Source organism: Bufo bufo, chromosome 11 (assembly GCF_905171765.1).
Source record: "Bufo bufo chromosome 11, aBufBuf1.1, whole genome shotgun sequence".
NCBI classification, from domain to species: domain Eukaryota; kingdom Metazoa; phylum Chordata; class Amphibia; order Anura; family Bufonidae; genus Bufo; species Bufo bufo.
The window spans coordinates 38583237-38611231 of NC_053399.1; the positions used below are offsets into that span (position 1 = coordinate 38583237).

The 27995-nt window shown below is 45.8% G+C and overlaps 1 protein-coding gene and 1 long non-coding RNA gene across 6 annotated transcripts in view; one reads left to right on the forward strand and one right to left on the reverse strand.

Annotated features, from left to right (window-relative positions):
- The window catches only part of DPF3 (double PHD fingers 3), a 256142-nt gene that overhangs the window by 41730 nt on the left and 186417 nt on the right, over positions 1–27995 (forward strand). The gene's annotated exons all lie outside the window — the stretch shown is intronic.
- LOC120981790 lies at positions 2848–10769 on the reverse strand. Its single transcript, XR_005774751.1, has 3 exons — positions 10717–10769; positions 3193–3337; positions 2848–3102 (listed from the first exon to the last, which is right to left on the reverse strand). It is a non-coding gene; the product is annotated as an uncharacterized LOC120981790 (long non-coding RNA).

Here is a 27995-nt window from a genome sequence, read left to right on the forward strand (position 1 = left end):
CTACACATTACAAAAAACTGTTACTTTGTATCCCAGGCTGAAATACTTGTTATAATTCACAGGCTACCACCCTTAAAACTAACTTTTAATGTTATCTAAAACATACACAAAAGACCCTCCAACATAGAACAAAAATGATAGACAAACACAAAAACATGGAGCAAAAGCGCTAGGTTAGTACTTGATGTTAGGGTTAGTACTTGGCAGGGGTGCGGCCTAATATTAAGCTATGGGCTCTCTCCCTATAGCTGACCCTCTCGCTATTTATGCCCTGCCTATAAACGGAATAGCCGCCCGATAGGGGCGATCCCGTATCAGCAACCTCCTGGGTACCCTCGGATGGCCCTGATTAGGGATGTCCCTGACAGCTAATGTATGCTATCCTATTAATAAACCATCATTATGATACCTAGCAACTATAATTGCTAAAAACAAAAAATATATATACCATGAAAAAAAAATAATAATATTAAAACAGAGATTCAAAGATAGTTTATGTGATAATCACTATATCTCCTAATTGTAATCATAAATGCTCATTGTTAATTGTGAAATAGCACAAAATCCCATCCTCTAATATTAGCAGTGTTTGGCGTCAACCAAAATTGGTGACCTCAATATCCCTTTAATTCAAGAACATTAGGATGCCATCTAAATTGATGACTTCCTCGTCTCAACGCGTTTCACCCTTATTGTCTGAGTTCATCAGGGGACAAATTACACACAGAATGATAGGAGTATAAATAGTGCCTTAATATTTAGATGATATTTAAATTGGTAGTATATGACATTGATAGAAAATTGTCTACTTGCGTATCACAGACGTGGGTAGTATACCCAATATCTTCCTATAGTGACAGCCACCAGTAAAATGATATAGTGTGGATGAGCCACCAACTCACTTTAAAGTAGCATAGATTCACATTAAATACTTTCATGATTAAGTACCTGATTACGGCTGGCCTTAGATTGTGACATACAAGGAGACGTGTCTGTAGTGAATATCCAATACAGATTATATTGCCGGGGTCCGGTACTCAGAAAGACTTAATAGTGCTTCACATGTATCTCAGCCGACTTATAGTTGATACATGAATATATATATGGGCCCAAAAGGTATATGTAGACTGCAGATATCTTACGATGCAATCTACAAGAGGATGAAATACTTGTTAATCAACACGAGGGGCGTTGCTAGGTTAAAAAATTCGGGGCCTGGGCACCTGATGTTTTGTCCCAGGCCCCAAATGTCCTGCCTGCCAGATAGATACAACTGTATTGCCGTCCTCAGGACGGCAATAAAATTGAATCTAATGCCCTGCAAGAGCTCACAGGTCATGGGATCAGTTCTAAATGCAGTAGCTGAAAAGGACCTGTGATGTCGCCATCATGTGACCAGTGCAGGACAGGACAGCTCAGCAGTGAAGAGAAGTCCTGGGAAGAGGCTGAGGTGAGGTCTGCTACATGAGGAGAGGTAAGTTAAGATTACTCAGTGTGAGAGGCAGAGCAATGTTGGGAGTTGTAGTTATTTAACTGGGACTGTATGTTAGGGCTGAAGGGAGGGAAGTTATTTACGGTGGTACTGAAAATTGAGTGGGTGATGTTATTTACATGGGAATGCACGTTGGAGGTTGCTAGGGCAGGTGATGTTATTTACATGGAACTATGTGTTGAAGGCGGCTATGGAAGGGAGTGATATTATTTACACGGGACTGAATGTTGAGGGGTAATGTTATTTACATGGGGCTGTATGTTGAAGGTGGCTGGGGAGGGGGTGATGTTATTTACATGGACTGTATGTTGAAGGCGGCTCAGAAGGGGGTTGTGCTATTTACGTGGCACTGTATATTGGAGGGGGCAGGAAAGATGGTGTGATGGTATTTACATGGGACTGTATGGTGGAGGGGCTGAGGAATTATAATTTCTGAGGACACTAAACGGAGGAATACAACTACAGGGGGCACTGCAGGGGGGAGCATTATAAATACTGGGGTCGCTTCAGGGTGAGCATTATAACAGTAGGGGGTGATATAAATATGGGGGCATTTTAAATCAAAGGGACATTAGGCTTTCTTATTACTACTGGGGGCTCTATTATAGGGACATATTACTACTGAGGGTTCTGTAGATATCTTTATTACCACTGGGGGAACAATAGGGGGCCTTATTTCTACTGGGGGCTCTGTGAGGGTATTATTAATACTGGAGGGCCCTTCTACTAATGGGGGCACTCTTGGGGAGCATTATCACTGTTGGGGGCACTGTAGGCACTAATGAGGGCATTCTAGAAGGGAATTACTATTGGTGGGACTATTAGGAGCACTATTACTATGGGGAAGATTATCTGTATGGCACTCATTTTTCTTCAGAATAGTATTTGGGGGTACAGAAAAGTGAGGAACCTAAGATGTCTGTGTGTCACACTCTGCAGAGACGAGGCGGCTGAGAGAAGTTGTCCGGACTGAATAGAGAAGATGATGACAGAGAAGATCTACATGAGAGGAGACGTCCCCTTGGAGGCCCTGGATGTGAGAGGTATAGCTGTATAGCAAGTACAGTGAAATGTCTTCAGTGCTAGTGTTTGCGGTGGTGGGGGGGTTGGGGTCAGTTGGTCGACTTAGAGAATTGGTCAATATGCATTGGGGCTTGGGCCCCGGATCTTTTGAGACCCTAGCAACGCCCCTGATCAACACCAAGCTTGTTTAATTCGCAAGAATGATTACCATGTTGTTTGAAGCTTCACTATATAAATATTTTCTACAGTGCAAGTGTCTGTTAAACGCTAAATTTGTAAGGATGTGATTAAACATTAGCCCAGCCAGACGTGACTGCAACAACATAGTAATTTAATGATCTGATTTCCACAAGTGTTTAGACAACGGTTAGGTAGCAGGGTTTTGCAAGTGAGCTAGTGAAGGAAGCACAAAGATCTCCACTCGTGCTTCACTTTCTTGACAAGTCGCTTGTGTTACATTCTCTGCAGAAAGTCTCCTAGGGACTTGGGTTGCATCAGCTCAAAACGTTTTTCGCCGCTGGAGCTCCTCTCAATCCTCCTTCACACTTCACAGCGTGGCTGATGCAGCTCAGGGAGGGACGGGGAGCCTGAATTCCAATTTTATCTCGTCAATATTCAGATGGCTCTTTCCAGTCTGTCTAAGCTGTCACCCCACTGTGTCCTTACTGCTTACTGACCTGATGCACCTGACTTCATTTTGGCTTACAAAAACCCTCTGCGTCTTTTGCTTTTTCAAATCCTGCGTGGTTCCATGATGGCGGATTTTGAGATGAAGTCCTGGCCTTCATGCAGTAGCTTTGGTTGCAGTGTCAACGTTGTTTTCTAGAATCCAATCTGTATTATGAATTAACTGTTTAAAATCTGGAAATTAATATTTATTAAGAGAACTATATAAAAAAAAAATGCAATAAATGAAAATGTTATATGGAAGAGTACCTGTGACCAAAATTTTAGGTAGACCTATTAGGCCCCTTTCACACGGGCGAGTATTCCGCGCGGATACGATGCGTGAGTTGAACACATTGCACCCGCACTGAATCCTGACCCATTAATTTCTATGGGGCTGTGCACACGAGCAGTGATTTTCACGCATCACTTGTGCGTTGCGTGAAAATCGCAGCATGCTCCTCTTTGTGCGTTTTTCACGTAACGCAGGCCCCATAGAAATTAATGGGGTTGCGTCAAAATCGCAAGCATCCGCAAGCAAGTGCGGATGCGGTGCGATTTTCACGCACGGTTGCTAGGAGACGATCGGGATGGGGACCCGATCATCATTATTTCCCCTTATAACATGGTTATAAGGGAAAATAATAGCATTCTGAATACAGAATGCATAGTACAATAGGGCTGGAGGGGTTAAAAAATAAATAAAAAATAATTTTATTCTCCTTAATCCACTTGTTCGCGCAGCCGGCATCTCTTCTGTCTTCATCTGTGAGCAATAGGACCTTTGATGACGTCACTACGCTAATCACATGATCCATCACTATGGTGATGGATCATGTGATGGACCATGTGATGAACGCAGTGACGTCATCAAGGGTCCTATTGCTCACAGATGAAGACAGAAGAGAAGCCGGGCTGCGCGAACAAGTGGATTAAGGTGAGTTAAATTATTATTATTTTTATTTTTTTAACCCCTCCAGCCCTATTGTACCATGTTATAAGGGGAAATAATACAATCTACACTACAACTAACCAAAACCTGAACTTCTGTAAAGAAGTTCTGGTCTGGGTACCACAGTCAGTTTTTTATCACGCGCGTGCAAAACACATTGCACCCGCGCGATAAAAACTGAATATCGGAACGCAATCGCAGTCAAAACTGACTGCAATTGAGTACCTACTCGCGCGGGTTTGCCGCAATGCACCGGGACGCATCCGGACATGCCCGTGTGAAAGAGGTCTTAGGCCACTTTCACACATGACAGAAAATCTGCGGCTTTTCCTGCTTGCAATCTGTAACAGAAAAAAAATGCACCAAATGGAGTCAAATGCTGCAAATTAGATGCTGGTCTGGGTTTTCCTGGATTTTGATACTGATGATTTATCCTCAGGATAGGCCATCAGTATCTGCTTGGTGGAGGTCTGATACCCAGGACCCATCAGCTGTTTGATAAGGCACCGGCGCTCCTTTGAAAGCATGCGGCCTTCTCTGTGCTTACCAAGCAAAGCACTGTACAACTGTACATTGTATAGGGAAGGGTGCCCCTTGACCAAAATTCAGCCTCATTCAGTTCAAAATCCCAGAAAACTCCCTTAGGCCTCATGCACACGACCGTTGTTTGCTTCCGCGTCCGTTCCGCCGATTTTAGCGTTTCAGGTGCGGACCCATTCATTTCTATGGAGCCGTTGAAAATGCGGATAGTGCACCGTTTGCCATCCGCGTCCGTGATCCGTGGTTCCAGTCCTTTAAAAAAAATATAACCTGTCCTATTCTTGTCCGCGGAAAACAGTACGCGGACCCATTCAAGTCAATGGGACCGCTAAAAAACGCGGGGGCACACAAGATTGTCATCCGCGTCCGTTTTATTCCTGTCATTTGCATGGCAAACAAAAATAAAGGAAGACACACGGAAACGGAACAACGGAACCCCATTTTACGGAACGCAACAACTGTCGTGTGCATGAGGCCTTAAATGGGATTTTCCAGGCGTTCTGCAATTTTTTGTTGTTGTTGTTGCGTAGCTTAGTAGCAGTTCCAGTTAGAGAGCATGGTACACTCACAACATGGTGCACGCCATGTTTTCCTCAGCGGCCACACGTGGAGAAGGAAGGACCGTGTCTCTCCCTTCCTAATGTGACGTGGCCGGAGGAGTCTCTGGGCGGGAGGAGAATGGTGCAACGTGCAAGTGGAGAGTTCCGCGTGCTTCTGATGCTGTATAGCGCAGGGCAAGGGCTGTTTGTTTATATTTTTTTACACTGCTAGGTGGAGGCTTCCTCCTAACAGTGTTCCCGGTTTTAGTGCATTTTACAGGCTAGGGCAGCGCTTAAGCCCACCCATTGGTGCCAGTGATGTCACCGGGCTCACTGCTAGGCGAAATACCTTTTTGTCTAGCTTTACCCATGGAGAGTACAGTCACTGGATCTTCTAAAAATGCCTGTGCCCTGCATGATTCAGCGCAGGGCAAAGGAGAGCATCGGACCATTTCATGCTCATCGCTTATGTCCGAGGGGCTGTCTGAACCCAGACAACCCTTTTAATTTGAGACACATGGTTTTATCATTTTGTACTTTTATGATGTGTCTCACATTAACCCCATCAGATTAACATACATTTTTTTTTAAATGGAAGGACTTTAAATTTTTCTGTTTTACGGCAGCATTCTGTTTTGTGACCAGACAGAAAACTGCTGCAAGCTGCAGTTTTGTGTCGTTAAAACTGATCCGGCACTGAAAACAATGTAAGTCAATGATGACAGATCCGTTTTCTTAGGAGCCTAAAAAACCTGATCCGTCACCCATTGACTTTTAATGTATTTAGTGATGGATCCGTTTATTTCCGTTTTGATTTCACACAACCGCATCCTAACGTAACAGATGAATCCTGATGTGCAAAATCAAAATGGATCCGTTTAATTCTGGTATTGAGATCCTCTGCCGGATCTCAATACTGGAAGTAACAACACAAGTGTGAAAGTAGCCTTACTTGGGTTTAAATTCAAATACTGGTATCATGATAACCCTAATATCAGATAATGAAGTGCAGTCACCTGTTATTGCATTTTATTACTCTTCTGTTTATGGTTTGTATGACTCAGATTAGAAATAAAACTTAGTAACTTATGTAACTGTATGCGATATTCCCTTGTAAGCTCAGCTGTTGGCTCACCTGGACTCTACTGCCTTTAGGGCTCATTCACACGACCGTTGTGCCTCCGTTGCCGTATTGCGGCCCGCATACATCGGGTCCGCAATACACAGAGCACCGGCCATGTGCATTCCTTATCACGGATGTGGACCCATTCACTTAAATGGGTCTGCAAATCCGGAAATGCGGAACGGAACCACGGAACTACTACGGAGTGCTTCCGTGGGTTCTGTTCCGTGTCTCCACACTGCCGGTGCTTCTGCATTGTGGAACGCAATTTGCGGTCCACAGCACGGGCACGGAGGGGCAACGGTCGTGTGAACAAGCTCTTAGGGTGAGTCTTTCACCAGCGACCTCCCTATCCAACTGCATAGACACATAGCTGTGGTTCACCTGATTAAAACACAGTTTTTCTTTTGGTGATGTGAGGCTCCATTCCCGAGTTATGGTACTTTTTTTTAATATGAAAATGAAGCCTTTGGTGCAATGAGGGCACCACCATTGCTCTTGTTGCATCCAAGTTCTTCTTTCTGTGGGCTGCCTCTACCTTACTGTTTTGCCGCTTCCTGTCCGTGTCAATGAAAACAGCGAGGGCTACAGAAAGGAGCAAAGCTTTGCTGCAACAAGAGCAATGGTGATGCGTTCATTGCACCAAAAGTAGAATTTGCATATTAATAGCAATTAGCATAACTTGGGAACAGAGGCTCAGATCAACAAAAGAGCACTTTAATCAGGTGAACCAAAGCTATGGGTCTATGCAAACAGTTTAATAGGGAGGTTGCTGGTGACAGCGCCATGTCAGTATCTGACAGAGCCCACCCTTCAGCAGGTCACCCCCTCAGCTCAGCTGCACACCGAGGTAGTGGTCAGTAGGACTAGATTGAGCTGCCGCAGCCATGATGTGGGAAGAGATGGCTGACTACTTCATAGTAAGGAAATATGACCATGGTAAGATGGGTACGCGCTAAACCTGCTGCTGGTCATTGGATCTGTGGTTTTCACTTAGTATGGAACATTGCTGGCTCCTGTACTGCGGACCGAAGCAAGTGGTGTTACATACTAGGTAAATGTGAACACCCAGGGGCAAAAGTTCAGCTTGGGCCCCCCTTCCCTCAGTGCTTTGTGGCCAGGGGCAGGGAGGCACATAGCCTTTGTGCTGCCTTAGCCAGAGGTGTAACTTGACCATCACTTTCTATAATACTGGTGTCTTCTTATGCAGCACAAGGGTCTTTGGGCCCCCTCAGGCTTCTGGGTCCAGTAGCGACTGCTACCTCTGCAACCCCTATAGCTACGCGCCTGTGAACACCAAAAAATCACTCAGTTTCTCATAGTCATCACAACATTTTCAAGCTCCTGATGTTGTGTTCATTAGTGTATGTTGGCATCGGGAATAACACTGCATAGTCCTGTCCACAAAAGAAACAGGACTTGAAAAGCAAATGGCATTTATCACGTAGACAAAGTTTATACAAGCCACTTACTAATGTATTATGATTGTCCATATTGCCTCCTTTGCTGGCTTGATTCATTTTTCCATCACATTATACACTGCTTGTTTCCATGGGTTAAAACCACTCTGCAATCCAGCAGCAGTGGCCGTGCTTACACACAATAGAGAAAAGCGCTGGCCCACTTTATGCACACTCACATGGTCCTAGCCACCAGAAGCACCAGCACTTTTTCCCATAGTGTGCAAGCATGACCACCAATGATGGTTTGCAGGGTGGTCGTAACCATGGAAACGAGAAGTGTATAATGTGATGGAAAAATGAATCAATTTAGAAAAGGAAGCAATATGGACAATCACAATAAATTAGTAAGTGCCTTGTATTCACTTTATCTACATGATAAATGCCATTTGGTGAAGTGAGACAACCCCTTTAAGGAACAAGAAGCGGAGGGACAGTGAAAGAGAATGCTGGGAGAGTTGTGAGATGGTAATAGCCCTTTAATTTGTGACACAAGAAGAAGCTTCTTCCTGCCAACCATATGAGCTGCCATGGGGCAAATTAGTCTCCCAATCAGAAGCTGGTTTTATACTTTCCTCCTTGTCTGCTGGACATGGTCTTTCATCCTTTTTAGGCCTCTTTCACACGGGCGTGTGCAGCCTGTTGCCATATTGCGGACCGCATTTGCGGATCCGCAATACACGGGTGCCGTTCCGTGGGCATTCCGCATCACGGATGCGGACCCATTCACTTGAATGGGTCAGCAAATCTGGAGATGCGGAATGATGCAGAACGGAACCCTACGGAAGCACTACCGTGGGGTTTCGTCCCGTACTTCCGTTCCGTAAAAAGATAGGACATGTTCTATCTTTTTGCGGAGCGGCCGGATCGCGGACCCATTCAAGTGAATGGGTCTGCGATCAGATGCGGCTGCCCCACGGACTGTGCTTGTGCATTGCGGCCCGCAGCACGACCACGTGAGGCACACGCTCGTGTGAAAGAGGCCTTACAGTGCAGACACATAACCGATGGATCAACTGCTGAGAAAAAAGTTCCTGCTACCCAGCATTGGACTGGTCCACCAGAGGATCCCCCAGTGGTCCTAAGCTCTGACAATAATGGACCCCTAATAAAACAGGGCCCTGTATACACAGAGGATGGGCCCTCAGAATAATTTTCTCTAGGACTTAAAGAACTGAAGTCCAACACTGCTGCTAAGCCCTACATAGGTCAATTCTTGCATAAATTTTTGTATTATTGTCAACGTGCCCCATAGATCTTGGCACGCTCTGAATTTGAATCATTTCAACCTTCAGTCTTTCGCTCTAAATAAGTCTGGATTTAGAACAAATCCAAGGCAGGGTACACTCCAATAAAAGTGTCAACATGTATTCATCTTATTGTTGAAAAGCAGCAGTTTTTTGGCCCGATATTGCGTTTATTGGGCCGAGACAAAAGCAAGCATAGCATCAAGAGTGCAACATGAGAGTGCCGCATACATTTACAACAGGTTGCAGACTATCGAGAATATATAAAGTCAACCCATGCATGAACAGTTAAATATATACAAAGTATATAAATAATGCACATGCATTGAAAGAGCACACTGAATAATGTATAGGCAGATATTGATAGCTATCCAGCAGTAAGGTATGCTCGGCAATGTAGTTCATGGAGAACTTCCTTGTTGGAGGAAGTTACTGCATATAAACTCCTTTCACAGATGCCAATGGAGTCTACCACCTTGTGCATTAAAGCTCGAGAATGGTAAAATAACAAACTTAAAACCCCTGCCCCGCCCAACACCAAATAAAAAAGGAACAAAACAAGTGTCTACCGCTCTTACTTCTACATCCTATGTAAATAGCCAAAATATATATATATTTCTGTTCAGATTACTGGAAATCTGCTTTAACGTTGATACTATCAGTCCTTGGGAAAGTTGTTGGTGGTTTACATTGTGGCTTAGCACCTGACATAAATTGCCTTTCACACCTTTTTAGATGGAGAAAATACTATTTCCTGGTAGAAAAAAAAAGTGTTAAATCACAATATATCAGATAAGAACTCTCAGTAATATAGTCATAATCTCTGTACATCACGGGTCAGCAGCAACATGTGGCACTCCAGCGGTTGTAAGACTACAACTCCCAGCATGATCTATTGACTTCCATGGGAGTTTTGAGAGTAGTCGAGAAAGTGTGCATACTAGGAGTTGCAGTTTCATAACCGCTGGAGTACCTGAGGTTTCTGAGATGAAAAGGTGACTTCAGGGCTGCAATATATGATGGCTAACTCTCTGTTTTGGGTGAGGTGGCTCTCTGGCCCTTAGGACTCATGAACGTAAGGGCACCATGCTGCGGACCGCAAATAAGATCTGCAGGGCCGGTGCAAGGATTTTTGCCGCCCTAGGCAAGATAAAGTTCAACTCGCTCATCGCATCCACGCTGAATACTCGCCCGTGTGAAAGGGGCCTTAGGGTTAATCCAGCTTCTTGTAGCTGTCTCCCTGACAACCGCTAGAGGTGCTACCGCGATTCTCACTGTGAAAATTACAGTGGGAAGATGCGGAACATAGTTTTGAATGTGTGCGCATGCGCATTCGCAGCTGAGAGGAGGATCGGGGAGAAGAGTTCCCAGTGCTGGAGCTGGAGAAAGGTAAGTGGCTGAATGGGTTTTAACCCCTTCAGCCCAGTGGGAGGGGGACATGAGGGTGCCCCAATCCTAACAACTATATAGTGCCAGGAAAATGAGTTTGTTTTCTGGCACTATAGTGCTCCTTTACCACCAGTACTGCACAGTGTCTTTTCTCTGCAGGAACAGGCTATTAAACTGTACTGGTTCTGGGACTATAGTGTCCTTTTAATGTGAGGTAAATTAGTTTCCAATGTAGTATTAATAACTAAACAATTAAATAATAAACATATTGCATTGTCTACTTACCACCAGGACAATAAGATGATCTGGTCTCTGGCTGCAGTCTGGCGCTGGGGACTCCCTTGTCACTCTCATCCCCCCTCCCTTGTCACTCTCATTCCCCCCCTCCCTTGTCGCTCTCATTCCCCCCCTCCCTTGTCGCTCTCATTCCCCCCCCTCCCTTGTCGCTCTCATTCCCCCCCTCCCTTGTCGCTCTTATTCCCCCCTCCCTTGTCGCTCTTATTCCCCCCTCCCTTGTCGCTCTCTTTCCCCCCCCTCCCTTGTCGCTCTCATCCCCCCCCTCCCTTGTCGCTCTCATTCCCCCCCTCCCTTGTCGCTCTCATTCCCCCCCCCTCCCTTGTCGCTCTCATTCCACCCCCCTCCCTTGTCGCTCTCATTCCACCCCCCTCCCTTGTCGCTCTCATTCCACCCCCCTCCCTTGTCGCTCTCATTCCACCCCCCTCCCTTGTCGCTCTCATTCCACCCCCCTCCCTTGTCACTCTCATCCCCCCCCCTCCCTTGTCACTCTCATTTCCCCCCCTCCCTTGTCGCTCTTATTCCCCCCTCCCTTGTCGCTCTTATTCCCCCCTCCCTTGTCGCTCTCATTCCCCCCCCTCCCTTGTCGCTCTCATTCCCCCCCTCCCTTGTCGCTCTCATTCCCCCCCCCTCGTCGCTCTCATTCCCCCCCCCTCCCTTGTCGCTCTCATTCCCCCCCCCTCCCTTGTCGCTCTCATTCCACCCCCCTCCCTTGTCGCTCTCATTCCACCCCCCTCCCTTGTCGCTCTCATTCCACCCCCCTCCCTTGTCGCTCTCATTCCACCCCCCTCCCTTGTCGCTCTCATTCCACCCTCCTCCCTTGTCACTCTCATCCCCCCCCTCCCTTGTCACTCTCATTTCCCCCCCCACTCTCTTGTCACTCTCATTACGCCCCTCCCCCCCCCACCTCTAATGTAGCGTGGCCGAGCTCTGTTCGGTCTGCGGTACAGGAGCATTTGTTTCCTGTACCCGGCCGGACTGAAAGGAAGTGCACACTAAGTGAGCACTTCCTGTCAGTCCGGCCGGGTACAGGAAACAAAAGCTCCAGTACCGCGGACCGAACAGAGCTCGGCCACGCTACATTAGAGGCGCTTCCCTCCTGCGGGCATTTGCCATGTGCACTTTGTGTTGCGCATACAGACACATTAACTTGAATAGGTCCGCAATCTGTAAGATATGACAAAAGATAGAACATGTCTTATCTTTTGCGGTGCGGAGGCATGGAACCGAAAGCCCACGAAAGAGCTTTGCAGCGTCTCCATGGGCTTCCGATCCACAAGAGATATGACATGTCCTTTCTTTGGCCATATCTTGTGGATAATGGACCCATTCAAGTAATTGGGTTCGCATCCGCACCATGAGGTGCACGCGGCCAGTGCCCGTTTATTGCAGACCTGCCGTTTGCGGTGCAATAGGGGCACGGAACCCTTAGTTCCAGTCGGCCAGCTTGTTTTTAAAGCCCGAGGCAACTAATTCCCCTGCCTACTAGGTGTGAACTCTAAGGCTAGGTTCACACGGGCATTGCGGGAAAAGGTGCGAGTGCAAAACATTGTATAATACGTTTTGCACGCGCGTGAGAAAAATCGGCATGTTTGATACCCATGGTTGGTTTGGGATCGGGGTTGTGTAGATTGTTTTATTTTTCCTTTATGGTTATAAGGGAAAATAATAGCATTCTTAATACAGAATGCATAGTATAATAGCGCTGGAGGGGTTAAAAAAAAAAGATATATTTTTTTTAACTTACCTTAATCCACTTTCTCGCGCAGCCGGCATCACTTCTGTCTTCTTATTTGCTGTGTACAGGAAAAGGACCTGTGGTGACGTCACTCCGGTCATCACATGGTCCATCACATGATCCATCACCATGGTAAAAGATCATGTGATGGACCATGTGATGAACGGAGTGACGTCACCACAGGTCCTTTTCCTGTACACAGCAAAGAAGAAGACAGAAGAGATGCCGGCTGCGCGAGCAAGTGGATTAAGGTGAGTTAAAAAATTTTTTAATTTTTTTTTAACCCCTCCAGTGCTATTGTACTATGCATTCTGTATTAAGAATGCTATTATTTTCCCCTATAACCATGTTATAAGGGAAAATAATAATGATCGTCTCCTAGCAACCGTGCGTGAAAATCGCACCGCATCCGCACTTGCTTGCGGATGCTTGCGATTTTCACTCAGCCCCATTCACTTCTGTGGGGCCTGCGTTGCGTGATAAACGCACAATATAGAGCATGCTGCGATTTTCACGCAACGCATAAGTGATGCGTGAAAATCACAGCTCATGTGCACAGCCCCATAGAAATGAATGGGTCCGGATTCAGTGCGGGTGCAATGCGTTCACCTCCCGCAAAAAGATAGAAAATGTCCTATCTTTTTGAGAAACGGCCAGATCGCGGACCGATTAAAGTGAATGGGTCCGCCACGGTGGGTGTTTGTGCATTGCGGCCCGCAATTTGCAGGCCACAGCACAGCCACGGGGCGCACACATTCGTGTGCAAGAGGCCTTAGGCTGAGTTCACACGGGCGAGATCTCGCCCGTGTGAACTCAGCCCGTGTGAACTCAGCCTAAGGCCTCTTGCACACGAATGTGTGCGCCCCGTGGCTGTGCTGTGGCCTGCAAATTGCGGGCCGCAATGCACAAACACCCACCGTGGCGGACCCATTCACTTTAATCGGTCCGCGATCTGGCCGTTCCTCAAAAAGATAGGACATTTTCTATCTTTTTGCGGAACGTAAGTACGGGACGAAACCCCACGGAAGCACTCCGTAGCGCTTCCGTAGGGTTCCGTTCCGTGCTGCTGTTCCGCACTATTCTGCATCTCCGGATTTGCGGACCCATTGAAGTGAATAGGTCCACATCCATGATGCGGAATGCACACGGAACGGTGCCCATATATTGCGGATCCACAAATGCTGTCCGCAATACGGCCACGGGGCGCACACGTTCGTGTGCAATAAGCCTAACAATCTTCACCATTACCACTTGCATAATCAGATCATGAACTGGTCTGTACACCTCCTGCTGTTTTTGGCAATTACGTCTTGCGACTGTCCAGTACAGACCCCATTGTAGTGCTTGGTATGTCTGCCCTTTTTGTAACTGACTCGATTCCTGCGTTAACCCTTCGTTAAGACCGACTGAAGCCAATATTTTTCTTTGCTACAGTGAACTAGAGTTCGCTGTAGTTATAGAAAGTGTACAGTATAACACCAGAATCTGATAGTTTTAGTGTTAGGTTTACCACTTTACACACTTGGGCACAGATGGGTTTTGTTGCTTTATGTTTGAGACCCTTCGCCACAGATACATCTTTACGTTGTGTATTCCATGACACATTGGATCTCGACATTAACCACAAAAGTTCCTCCTAGAAACAAAAATGTAACAGACAAAACGTTTTCTTACATTAAGCTCTGCTTTGGTGGTGAAGATGTTAAATGGTAAAGCTTCTCAGACTTTATTTTTTTTTATGCCTTGGCACAAAGGGGAGTGCGGCGACTGAGTGATGGGTACAGGCAGTTGTCTAACCTCTCAGCTAACCTCAGGAGAAGGAAATTAATTGCTCTGTCAGAGGCACTAGAAGCCCCATAGAGCGGATGCTACTGCAGCCCCAATCAGCTGCCAATGCAGAGTATGTCGGAGGAGAAACAAAAGCAATGCAGTAGGACAGGACTGTGACAAAAGTGCAGCTTTTGCCGTTCTGTGTGATACGTACTGCGCCAAAAAGAACAATGGCAAAATTCTGCTTTTTGCTATAAATAAATAAAATAAAAAACAGTGCTCACGGAGAGTGTGGCCTTTCTATTGACCTCCGTCAGAGCTTCTATTTTCCTTTTTTTCCCCCTCAATAGTAATTGAACAGTGAGCCAAACCCCACCTAAGCAAGAAGATGGCGAAGATCAAATTTCAAGGGAGTCTGACACCAATATGTAAACAATATAAACTGGTGACAGATACCCTGAGCAAAATTGGGGGTCACTTAACTTGAATTGACCCAGTCGTTTTGCTAAAATCAGCATTGAGCAGCTCCAGCGCTCAGTCCAACGCTCAGTATAGAGCTCAAGCTTGGGAGCCCTCATATTGATGAGCTCCTACCTCTCTTGAAGGGGTTGTCCCATCTTGGACATTGGGGGCATATCGCTGGGACCCACCTCGTATCATTAGAACAGACTCAGAGCCTGCAAAGTGACGGAGGGCCACACACGGCCGCCCTCCATTCATTTCCATGGGACTGACTAAAATGGCCAAGAGGTGGCTTGGCCATTTCCGTGCTTGTGCAGTGCGCTTTCCATTTATTTCAATGGGACTTCCGAAAATAGCGTCACGTGCCGCTTGGCTATTTTTGCCAGTCCCATAGAAATGAATGAATGGAGGGCGGCTGCACGTGCGCTGTGCGCCCTCCGTCGCTTTGCTGGCTCCATTCTAAAGACCAGAGGTGGGACCCGCACCTATCAGACGTTGGGGGCTTATCCTAGCGCCATGCCCCCAATGTCCAAGCTTGAACAACCCCTTTCAGCCAGTCGGAAGAAAGATGTCAATAACTGCAGGGGGTGGCATGAATATGAAGATTCCTAAGCTCATGCTCAATATGGTGCTCCTCTTTCGCTGGAGCTGTTCAGTACTGGTTTTAGCAAACAACTGTATCAATTCAAGTAAATGACCCAGTGTTTGCCGAGGGTCTCGGTCACCAGTTTATTCTGCCCTCAGCGTGACTGGTGATTGATTCCCTTTCATTTGTGTTTAGAATTAAAGGGAACTTCTGAAACAGGTAGAAAATTAGCAGTGTAGCAAGTATGTTAAACTGACCTGTGTATTAGACAGTGTATTTTCTGACTTTATACTACATCAAAAGCCAAGTTATATTTCAGGGTTGGTATTGATTTTAAAAGGTGTCTATGGTGTAACTACATCTGGTACATTTCTATTAGTCACATCAGGGCCGTGTCTCAGCTCAGTTAAGGCCTGTGGCATCAAATGAATGCAGGGAGCTATTTTTCTAAAGACAGGAATTGATCGGTTAATTTATTTTTTTATTTTTTTTCTGAAAGCATTAGCTGAATTTCAGGCTATTGGTGACTATGGATGCCAACACAGAACTATTCTTCAGTAATTGACCTGATTTATTATATAGCAGCCTTAATATTGTGTATCTCCATCACATTATTCCACACAGGCCCTCCAAAAGTATTTTACATTAAAATACACCAAATAGAGGGAAATCCTTACAGTCATACATTTGAATATGTCTGAATGCCGACTGCTTCAAGAAGTAACAGTCTGTGCTTTAAAGGAAGCTGAATGCTGCCACATTGTGGCAAACACATCATAACAATACAGAGTAGCATTGGATATTACATGCAATCTAGTTTACAACCTATTTTGTCAGACATTGCACAGGTAGAAAAGTCGATCCCCAGTTTATACCTCCTACACATATCTGAACTCCCAATGAGGACATATGGGAAAATGGTACTGAAGCACTTTCTAAATGGTTATATCCAGGCTACCGCGCCACCTTTTGTATCTGACCGGATCCACAAAGTGGATGGTATTATGAGAACTATGGAGGCGTTCATCACATTGCTATGGGATTTCCTTACTTTTTTCAACTCTTTGTGGACCCCCTGATTATTTTTCAGGGTTCAACAACAAATTGTTGCCTCCTAAATAGACCTAGATAGGGTGTCACGCCCTTTTTATTTCCACCCCTTTTCTTTCTCCCTCTTTGGTTCTTCTTCTTCTTGTTCTTCATGGCTACAGCTACATATTGGGCTAGCAACCTTATAGAAGGCTGTATTACACTGGCAGATATTTTGGCCGATAATCACTAGCGATCATCTTGCAGTGTAGCACTGCCGCTGATTGTCCGATGAATGAGCAATTCATCAGGCAATTCGGATTTTTAAGCATGCTTAAAATTCAGGTCTTGCCGGCAGCAGATCGTGCTGTCTAATAGCAATCTGCCGCCGGCAAACCACTAGACAGTATGGGGATGAGCGATTTGCATGCTGTGGAGGAGATCGCTGACAATCGCTTGCTGATCTGCCAATGTAATAGAGGCTTTAGTCTCATCCTTGTTAGGGCTCATTCACACGGCCGTTGCCCATCTGTTGCTGTATTGCGGCCCACATACGGCAGGTCCACAATACACTGGGCACCGGCCGTGTGCATTCCACATCACGGATGCGGACCCATTCACTTGAATGGGTCCGCAAATCTGGAGATGCGGTGCAGCACGGAACGGAACCCCACGGAAGCACTACGGAGTGCTTCCTGGGGTTCCGTTCCATGACTCCGCACCGCAAAAAGATGGAGCAAGTTCTATCTTTTTGCGTAACGGACGGATCGCGGACCCATTCACTTGCCCCTTGGTGCCCGTACCTTGCAGGGCGCAATTTGCGGTCCACAGCACGGGCACGGAGGGGCAACGGTCGCGTGAACAAGCCCTTAGGCAAACTCATTGTAAATTGTTTGAGGGATGTTGTCCTAGACCTACTGCGCAGCCGCCGTTCCTGCTTTGGCTTTGTCTTGTTTTATTGTTATTTTGCATTAGGTTTATTTTGATTTATTAACCTCAACATGACCTTTTGAGTATGAGAGACATATATAGTATTCTAAGAAAAAAAACTAATGTTTATTCTTCATACAGTATATTTCATTATTGGAACTGTACTTGCATTTTAGACTACATGCACACGACCGTCTGTGTTTTGGGGTCCGCAAATTGCAGATTCGCAAAAAAAACTAACGGATGACATCTGTATGCCATAGTTGTTTTTGTGTGGATCCATTCTAACAATGCCTAAAACGGACAAGAATAAGACTTTTTTTGCGGGGCTACGGTGTACTGTCCGCATTTTTTGCGGACCCATTGAAATGAATGGGTTCGCATCCTATCCGCAAAAAAACCCTGAACGGACACGGAAACCAACAACGTTTGTGTGCATGTAGCCTTAAAGCCTCTTTTCTTAGAGCTCTTGCATTGCGCCATTCTTCAGTTATACCTCCTAGATATGCATGATTTTAATACAACTGGGCGTTGCCTCTACCATGGTCAGTGAGGAGTCTACATAGTCTGAAACCATGCAGCGAGGGCTGATGATGTCAGGCTGCAAGGTGAAGAGAAAACCAGCTGTGGGTCAGAAACGGAAGGAAAGTATAAAGGTCAACGTCTCCTCTGTTTTTGAATCCACACCTGGTTTTGGTATAAAAAGCCCTAATGAAAACTGTATGTGTATATTGAAAGGGCTATTATTGTCCACATTATGGACAAGAGTACGTCATGCTATATAATTTTCAGAATGGCCACATGGATTCGCAGTAAATATAGATTTATGCATGGCCCCATAGAAATGAATGGATCATTGTTCTATCCACCCAAAAAATGCAGATGGCACAGTGAAGAAAAATGTGGTTGTTGTGCCTGAGCCTTTAGTGAAATGGTGACCCTCGTGCATTATCACTCCTTTCAATCTCTGTTGGACTCACGGAGGAAGCAGAAAACAGCAATCGGCTATATCATTCAGTCCCATAGACTTAGAATGAAACAGTGGTGCACGTGTGTGACCACCTCTCAATAAAACCAGGGACCTGGGATCTAGCAGCTGAACCCCTAGCAATGAGACGCTTATCACCTGTCCTGTGGGTAGGTGGTAAGTGTTGACTATTAGGCCCCTTTCACACGGGCGAGATTTCCGCGCGAGTGCAATGCGTGAGGTGAACGCATTGCACCCGCACTAAATCCGGACCCATTCATTTCTATGGGGCTGTGCACATGAGCGGTGGTTTTTTCACGCATCACTTGTGCGTTGCGTGAAAATCGCAGCATGCTCCTCTTTGTGCGTTTTTTACGTAACGCAGGCCCCATAGAAATGAATGGGGTTGCGTGAAAATCGCAAGCATCTGCAAGCAAGTGCGTATGCGGTGCAATTTTCACGCACGGTTGCTAGGTGACGATCGGGATGGGGACCCGATCATTATTATTTTCCCTTATAACATGGTTATAAGGGAAAATAATAGCATTCTGAATACAGAATGCATAGTACAATAGGGCTGGAGGGGTTAAAAAAAACAAAAACAAACATTTAACTCACCTTAATCCACTTGTTCGCGCAGCCGCCATTTCTTCGTCTTCTTTTGTGAGGAATAGGTCCTTTGATGACGTCACTACGTTCATCACATGGTCCGTCACATGATCCATCACGCGCGAACAAGTGGATTAAGGTGAGTTAAATTTTATTTATTTTTTTAACCCCTCCATCCCTATTGTACTATGCATTCTGTATTCAGAATGCTATTATTTTCCCTTATAACCATGTTATAAGGGAAAATAATACAATCTACACAACCTTGAACCCAAACCTGAACTGAACCCTGGTCTGGGTACCACATTCAGTTTTATCACGCGACTGTAAAACGCATTGCACCCGCGCGATAAAAACTGAACAACGGAACGCAATCGCAGTCAAAACTGACTGCAATTGCGTACCTACTCGCGCAGGTTTGCCGCAATGCACCGGGACGCATCCGGACCTAATCTGGACACGCTCGTCTGCAAGGGGCCTTAGGAGACTCTTTCACTGGAGACATCCCATTAGCTTATAAGGGCTCATGCAGACAAATGTATTTTCTTTACGTGTCCGTTCCGGGGTTTTTTTACGGACCGTATGCGTAACCATTTAGTCCGATGGGTCCGCAAAAAAGACAGAAGTTACTCCGTGTGCATTCTGTTTTCGTATGTCCGTATTTCCGTTCCACAAAAAAATAGAACAATTATTGTCCACTTTACGGACAAGGATAGGACTGTTCTATTAGGGGCCAACTGTTCCGTTCTGCAAAATATGGAATGCATACGGACGTCATTTGTATTTTTTGCGGATCTGTTTTTTGCGGACCGCAAAATATATACAGTCGTGTGCATGAGCCCTAATACTGTGTTATGGTAATGTTAGTAATAGCACAGCCTTGTTTTGAAATGCTTTCTATAGAAGTAGAAAACTGCAGTTCTTGCACATAGCAGCAAATCGGATTAATTCAGTGATTAGTTGCTATGGGACAAAACTAGTTTTACTATTTGTCATTTTGGATACATGAGCCCCATTATTACAACACCACTCTTATTATTACTTTCAGACTTAAAGGGGTTATCCAAACTATAAAACATTCCCCCCAATGTCCGGGCCCCTCATATAGATTAGGCTACTTTCACACCTGCGTTAGGTGCGGATCCGTCTGGTATCTGCACAGACGGATCCGCTTGTATTCGTTCAGAACGGATCCGTTTGCATTACCATTTTTTTTGTTCATGATAATGCAAACGGATCCGTTTTGACTTACACTGAAAGTCAAAGGGGGACGGGTCCGTTTTCAGTTCCACCATATTGTGTCGGTGAAAACGGATCCGTCCCCATTGACTTACATTGTAAGTCAGGACGGATCCGTTTGGCTCCGCAACGTCAGGCGGACATCAAAACGCTGCGTTTTGGTGTCCGCCTCCAGAGCGGAATGGAGGCTGAACGGAGGCAAACTGCTGCATTCTGAGCGGATCCTTATCCATTCAAAATGCATTGGGGCTAAACTGATCCGTTTTAGTCCGCTTGTGAGAGCCCTGAACGGATCTCACAAGCGGACCCAGAAACGCCAGTGTGAAAGTAGCCTTATACTTACCCCGCTCTCCAGCACCTGCGTCGCTCCTGATCCCCTTACGGCCGGCGCTGCATCTCCCCGTCGCGCGGATAAAAAAATACGGCGACCGGTGCAGTTCAAATGCATCGGCGGCCGTGCGTGATAAGGAACGATGCCGGGGAGCGGGGTAACTATAATCTATATGGGGAACCCGGGCATTGGGGGGTTATGTTTTATAGTTTGGATAACCCCTTTAAGATCTTATATGTTCAGTTGTGTTTTCAATAGCACCATAAGATTTAAAGCCAGTGGACTAGTCACCAGCCTCGCCTTCAGTAGTTTAACAATAGCTCAATGCTTTTATCCTCAAGCTCGCCTGAACACTTCCCAATGAAACACTTGGCATTGTTTGTTACTTAGAAGTAACCATCTATCAAGCCACCCAATGCATAACCTACGCAATGTTTGAGGATATTTCAGTTTTTCCATGTCTTATTCTTAGCGACATAAATTATCGGTACATGCAGATTGCCTGAGCCTACCTCCTATTGCCTGTGGGATGCTGCTATCTTTCACAAACAGTTTTTTTTTTTGTTTTGTTTTTACTTCACTGCAGCAATGCTTTCTAAAATGTTCTAATTAATATTAAAGGGGTTCTCTGGAATTTTTATACTGAAGGCGTGTTCTTAAGATAGATCCTTAATATAAGATCAGGAGAAGGTGGGGTGTCCGACTCCTGACACCCCTGCCAATCAACTATTGAGCGCTGCGGCCTTCTCACAGCTTACTAATCATGGCGCCATCCATTGTATAGCGGCTGTTCTTGGTATTACAGCTCAGCCTCATTCACTTGAGTGGGACTGAGCTGCACCTAGGCCACGTGACAGATAAACGTGAAGTCAAGGCCTAAGAAAAGACCTAAGTGCTCACGGATTGTCTCTGCCTCTTCATACAGCTGATCGGCGGGAGTGCCAGGAATCGGACCCCGCAGACATTTGTGTAAATACAAATACCTGTATGCCATACTATTCTCTATAATGTCTATACAACTTGTCCTAACGGCCTTCCAGACCTGGTCTTTACCATGTTCTCCTTTCTGACTTGTTCAAAAAAATAAAGATATGATTTAGGCCTCTTGCACACAAACATTATTTTTTTCAGTTTCCGTTCTGTTTTTTGCATACCATAGACGGAACCATTTAATTCAATGAATCCGCAAAAAAAAACGGAAGGTACTCCGTATGCATTCTGTTTTTTCCGTTCCATTCAAGCTCCATTCAGACGCAGATCTGCAATACAACCGGCCGGCACCCCCATAAAAATGCCTATTCTTGTCCGCAATTGCGGGGCCGCGCTCCAGAAATGCGGATGTGGAGAGCACATAGTGTGCTCTCCGCATCTCTTCCGGCACCATAGAGCATGAATGGGTCCGCACTCGTTCCGGATAATTGTGGAACAGATGTGGACCCATTCTACGGACATCTGAATGGAGCCTTAAGGATAGAACATGTCCTATTATTGTCCGCATAACGGACAAGGATAGTACTGTTCTATCAGGGGACAGCTGTTCAGTTCCGCTAAAAAACGTATTTTTTGCGGATCCGTTATTTGCTGACCGCAAAATACTGAAAAAGCCATACTGTCGTGTGCAAGAGGCCTTAGGCTACATGCACATGAACGTTGTTTGTTTCCGTGTCCTTTCCGTTTTTTTTTTGTGGATAGGATGCGGACCCATTCATTTCAATGGTTCCACAAAAAATGCAGACAGCACACCATGTGCTGTCCGCATCAGTATGTCCGTAACGTAGCCCCGCAAAAAAAATAGAACATGTCCTATTCTTGTTCGTTTTAGGCATTGTTACAATGGGTCCGCAAAAAAAAAAAAAAAAGGATGGCCTAAGGGCTCCTGCATACGACCGTATGTATTTTGCATTCCGCAAAAAATACGGATGACGTCCGTGTGCATTCAGTATTTTGTGGAACGGAACAGCTGGCCGCTAATAGAACAGTACTATCCTTGTCCGTAATGCGGACAATAATAGGATTTTCTTTTTTGCTGAACGGACATACGGAAACGGAATGCACACGGAGTAACTTCCGTTTTTTTTTGTGGATCCATTGAAATGAATAGTTCCGTATATGGTCCGTATACTGAACGCAAAAAAAGGAACATAACCGGAAAAAAAAACACATTAGTGTGCAAGAGGCCTTTGGGCTCGTTCACACGAACGTGTGAAGCCCGTGCCTGTGCTGTGGACCGCAAATTGCAGTCCGCAATGCACGGGCACTGTCCGTAGGGCAGGCGCATGGGGATCGCAGACCCATTCACTTGAATGGGTCCGCGATCCTTCCCTTCCGCAAAAAGATAGAGCAAGTTCTATATTTTTGCAGTGCGGAAGCACGGAATGAAACCCCAGAAAGCACTCTGTAGTTCTTCCGTAGTGTTGCGTTCAGTTCTGCATCTCCGGATTTGCGGACCAATTGAAATGAATGGGTCCGCATCCGTGATGCGGAATGGCTACGGAACGGTGCCCGTGTATTACGGATCCGCAAATGCGGTCTGCAATACGGCAACGGGCAGCACACGTTCGTGTGAACGAGCCTTTTCTCTGTAGCTGAAACGGCTATGTTAACACCAGTAGTGTGGCTTCAGTTCATATCGGAAGACACAAAGCTCTGCCAGATGAGGAGCGTGATGGAAACCATAGTCTCCATCGTGTCCATCATTACTGTGGGAAAGAGAGACCTGAATGCAGTGCTATTTTTCCTGTAAAATGGAGTCTACAAAGAGGCTGTGGATGGAGACTCCTATGGAGATCTGCACAGAGCCTTGTGTAAAGGTGCCGCCGATCACTCACTGAACCAGAAAACTCTCCTTGTTGCAGGCAAAATTCTTTGTAATCTGCAGTCTACATATATAAACATAGAAAAGGTTTGAACCTATCATGTCTTGAACCCACCCATACTTTTGGCATACAAATATTTGATGCCGAATACTGCTAAGTGTAAGTGGCCTCTATGGTGATGTGTTGTGAACTCCTGTGAAATCACAGCGTAAATATGCATGTGACCTGCTAAGAGAAAACATGATACATCATGTGACTTCACAAATCTTTTGTTTTGAACCACTTTTAACACTTACTGGAAATGTGTGTGTAATTGTACCCAGTGGTGGATTACAATAGGGACGTTTCGGGTCGGCAGCCCCGGGCCCAGCACCGCTGGGGGGCCCAACGCTGACCCGAACGCTCACATACTGCGGCGGGGCACAGGAGCGCATAGCTCCCTGTCCCATCGCCGATGACCGCCATAGGCTTCAGGCCGCATAGGCCTGAGGCCTATGCGGTAGTGAAATCCCGGCGCAGGCGTGCGTGATGACGTCATCACGCACGCCTGTGCCGGGACGCAGCACTGCCTCATCCCGCCTTCCTCTGCGAGCAAGCGCCTGTCCCTGGACGTAGGGGAGTATTTAGCTTTTAATTTTTTTTCATTTTTTATTTTTTTTATTTCATGTGCCTACTTTGGGGGACATGTGGGGAGTGGGGACAAACAGCAGGACATATTAAGAGACATCGAGTACATGGGTGTGGAGAATGTGGGGGCTGTTGGGCCAAATTATTATGGGAGGGAATACTATGTGGGGACAAATTACTGTGTGGGGACAAATTATTATGGGAGGGACTACTATGTGGGGGCAAATTACTATATGGTGCAGTGTGGGGGCAAATTACTATATGGGGCAGTGTGGGGGCAAATTATTATGGGAGGGACTACTATGTGGGGGCAAATTACTATATGGGGCAGTGTGGGGCAAATTATGGGAGGGACTACTATGTGGGGGCAAATTACTATATGGTGCAGTGTGGGGGAAAATTACTGTGTGGGGGAAACCATTGTGTGGGGACAGTGTGGGAGAAATTGCTATGTGGGGACATTGTGGGGTAATTGCTATGTGGGGACAGTGGGGTAATTGCTATGTGCGGAAAGTGGGTTAATTTCTATGTGGGGACAGTGTGGGGTAATTTCTATGTGGGGACAGTGTGGGGTAATTTCTACGTGGGGACAGTGTGGGGTAATTTCTACGTGGGGACAGTGTGGGGAAATTGCTATGTGGGGACAGTGTGGGGAAATTGCTATGTGGGGACAGTGTGGGGAAATTGCTATGTGGGGACAGTGTGGGGAAATTGCTATGTGGGGACATTGTGGGGGAAATTGCTATGTGGGGACATTGTGGGGGAAATTGCTATGTGGGGACAGTGTGGGGGAAATTACTTTGTGGGGGCAGTGTGGTAGCAATTACTATGTGGGGGCAGTGTGGGGCAAATTATGTAGGGAAAATTACTGTGTGGGGGCAAACTACTATATGGGGCAGTTTGGGGGAAATTACTGTGTGGGGGCAAATTACTATGGGGAGATTACTATATGGGGCAGTGTGGTGGAAATTACTATATGGGGGTGTTGCTATTGGGGAGGCACTGTAGGGGCAATTCTATTATTTTTGGGGACACTATACAGGGATTATTGCCTGGAGCACAATAGAGGGTGGTATTATTACTCGGGGCACTCTAGGGGACATTATAGCTGTTGTGGACACTATAGGAACATTTGGGGTAATTTATAAAATTGGTGTAAAGCAGAACTGGCTTAGTTGCCCATAGCAGCCAATCAGATTCCACCTTTCATATTTGACAGCTCTTTTGGAAATCCAGTTCTACTTTACACCAGTTTGATAAATGACTCTGTCTATTAGGGTCACAATTATTTCAGCAGTATAGTACCTTGGACATTGGGGAGCAAAACGGGCACAGTATCGGGGGTGGCAGCAGGATGACACTGTGGGGTCACCAGGATGAGGAGGTTGATGGAAAAATTGAGAAATCTAACGTGTCTGTGTTACAAACTGTAGAGACGAGATGTGGCTGAAAGAATTTGCCATGGTGGTCTGGGTCAAATGGAGGTAACAACTGTGAACATACCCTAATAAAATAGTTTAAAAAAAAATCCTTACTAGCAGCTTGTGAATGGAGACTGGATTGGCAGGAGATTGAAGAGTTTATTTTTTGTTTTTGTGCCGAATACCACCCCTCGTGCCCGCTTGACATCAACTACGTCGAGCTCACGAGACGCGGTATGGTTCCTGGTTACCAAAGCATGACGTTACACCCTCCTGGAGGAGCAGGTAAGGTCAGATTGGTACAGTTTACACAGACATCTCCTGTCTACGCGGGCACAGAGAGGCAACAAGCTGAGAGAGCCTTTTTACTGATGTTCCTTTGCTGTATTCACATGGAGGGCAGTGATGTCAGCTGGTTTCCAGGTCTCTCCAAACACATTTGCACGATGTGACCCCCTTTCAGAAAAAGACACGCCTGCTTGCTGGCACAAGCCTTTTAACCTGTAGCCCGCCACTCTTCTGGGCTGGCAGAAAATGACCCACAAAACCCCATAGGGTTCATAGGACCAGGATGTCATAGGGAGGTGGTTCCGGGCCCAATTGATCCACCTGGGTTCCGGATACAACTAGACTCCAAACATGGTGCCGCTATTGGGTTTCTGTGGGGAGATATGTAAATCTCCCTTCCCTGGCATCCCACCATCAAACTAAGACCATGGGCATGTTCATCGTGGCCACCGGGACACAAATATGTATCCGGTTTGCGCCTGTGATGGCCGGGCGATTCATAATTCCTTATAAATCGCCGGTTCCATGCTGTCTGCTAGGTTCGATTGAACTGGGGAATGGCTTAGACCCCCTGTGGGGAGGTTTTCCTGCAGGATCCGTGCTGTCTGAATGGAGGTGTGAAATGTAACCACATGTGGCCTGCTAGGAGTTTTCTGCTATCTGGCTGCGCTTTGAAGCAGGGCCCTCCTGTGGAGTTCACTACCTCTGCTATCTTCCAGCAAATGGTGGGTGTGAAGACATGGCTGACAGTAAATATTATTCCATATTCCTTAGGGCTCATTCAGATGGCCGTATGCTGTCCGCAAAAATGCGGATCTGTTTTTTTGTGGATTAGATGTGGTCCCATTCACTTCTATGGGGCCTTTTCTTCCATTGCACAGCTCAGCAAAACAAATGAAACGTCCTATACTTGTCAGTGAAAATCAGGACATAGCCCTATTGAAGTCTATGGGTCAGCAAAAAAACGGAATACAAAAAATATTTTGCGGACATTCTGAACTGTCCGCAAAAAAATAAGCCCTTACAGTTTTGTTTTGTTTTTCATTTTTGCAGCCTTATATATTTTCAACAACTGGGACAACCCCTTTAAGCATGAGATTAAAAAAGACATGGTCCATCTGCCTTCAGCATGTCACACATTCTCAGCTACTATATATAGATACGCGTGTTACATCCTTCGGCTGGAAGTAAATAGAATAGACTGATGACCGATTGCTTTTTTATATACTCATGGCTTTGACTCTAAAAACTGCATTGAAAACTGCCACAGAGACTGTGTGATTCCTGCCTTATACCTTGGTTTTGCATACAAGGGAAATTAGAGACTGGCAATATAATGAAGAGCGCATTAGGAAAAGGGTATCGTGTAATGAAGATGTTATGATGGGGGGGTTAGAGTAGTCAGGTTGTGCTTGGCTATAACTTGTAAGCTGTTGGATATAGTGATAATCTATGGCTTCTAAACATAGCTTCTGAGAGCCCCACGTCTACTTGTTTTAGCAGTAGCTGTGGAAGCTTGACCTACTTTCCAGTACTCTTACTGTGACTAAAATCCTTGTGGTAAAGCTGCTAATGAGACTTGTATTTGAGCCACAAGTGTGATCTTGTTTGGGGGTCTTTTATAATGATATAAAGCAGTTTAGTTGAATATTAGATGCCGCCATGTACATTATTGGAATTGTATCTGGGAAGAACAGCCATTATGGAAAACCAACGCGTAGACAACCTAAACTTTCCCGGTGACCATACTGTAATGTGTTTTGCAGATACTGTACATGCATTGGCGTATAATATCCGTTTGTGTACCTGGATATAAACTGAGTGCTTGCTGATCCCTATGGAAGGGTTCAAAAATAACTCCTACTTCTCTTGGATCCTATCTGTGGATGACAGTAAAAAACATATTCTGTCCAACTTCAAGTCATTGTCTAGCAACCCACAGACAACCTTATCTGCTTGATAACCTCATATTTTAGATGCCGTGGCACTAATATTTGGATACTCCATGGCGATGCTAAGCTGCCTATAGATATTTCTATTGAGTCCTTCAGAAACTGTTCATAGTGATAAGTGGAGGTGTTTGGGGCAGCCAAGCATCGTCATGAAATTAAAAGGAAGAACCTATTGTTTAAATCAGATTTTTATGTTACAATATAATATATATTTTTTTACATTTTCCAGTGCTGTTGATGGTAGAAGGGGTTTAAACTTTGCTGAAGAGTCCAGTTGGGGGGGGGAGACACAGGGCAGACAGCTAAGCCAGCAGATTGGGCAGTGCAGGGGGCGTGACAAGAAGATTGGGCAGTGCAGGGGGCGTGGCCAGAAGATTGGGCAGTGCAGAGGGCATGGCCTTTTGCTCCAAGCAGCGCAGCCCTCACTGTGAAGTTCTGTGTACAGAGGCAGACCTGCTCCTCAGGCTTGTGCACAGAACTTCATCAGAGCGAGCAGGGAAAGAAG